Source organism: Macrobrachium nipponense, chromosome 2, assembly GCF_015104395.2.
Source record: "Macrobrachium nipponense isolate FS-2020 chromosome 2, ASM1510439v2, whole genome shotgun sequence".
Lineage (NCBI taxonomy): Eukaryota > Metazoa > Arthropoda > Malacostraca > Decapoda > Palaemonidae > Macrobrachium > Macrobrachium nipponense.
In genome coordinates this window covers 144,368,469-144,369,186 of record NC_087201.1, presented here as the reverse complement: position 1 = coordinate 144,369,186, position 718 = coordinate 144,368,469, and positions in this window count along the sequence as shown.

Below are 718 nucleotides of genomic sequence, written 5' to 3'. Positions count from 1 at the left end.
GGTTATAGTACAGAAAATCAGAGAAATTAACAATATGGGTTTCTACTAACGTTTCATTGAGTGATTGTTGTTCAAGAAAATAACTATTGTAGCCAAAGAGAAAGTTAGAAAATTTAAATACCAAATAATGACTGTATGTAAGAGTGAATTATTTCATTCACATATAGTAGAAAGAACCATTTTTTTTTTTTTTTTTTTTGTTTTTTTTTTTTTTTTTTTTTTTTGTGATGTAAACCTATGCACTGCTGTTTATTCTTTGGTAGACTGTATTGTAACTAAACAAATTGTTTTGGTTCAGCATTTTATATTAAACTTATAACTTGTGTTTCGAGGAAGTATTATTTGGTGTACACTAATTAGTATAGCCGAGAAAATAAGTAAATCAATAATTGGCAGACCAAAAATGATAGATTTTGGCGAGGGTTTGATTACATTTCTTTCGTCTGGCAGCGTAGTCAGTGCAAGCAGCTCGGACAGTAACACTACCTGTGCTCAAGTCACAAAACATCGAACAGGCCTTCTCTCTCTCTCTCTATCTCGCTTTTTCAGTCGCATGCGTCAAGCGATTTACGTTTTCTTATTAAAATTAAATAGACAATTAAAATTTCTTGAGTAAAATATTAATAAATCAATATTATTATTAAAATATGGCCAAATTTAACATAAAAATTCTTTATATGGGGAAAAGAATCAAATAAGCATGACTACCAATCTATTG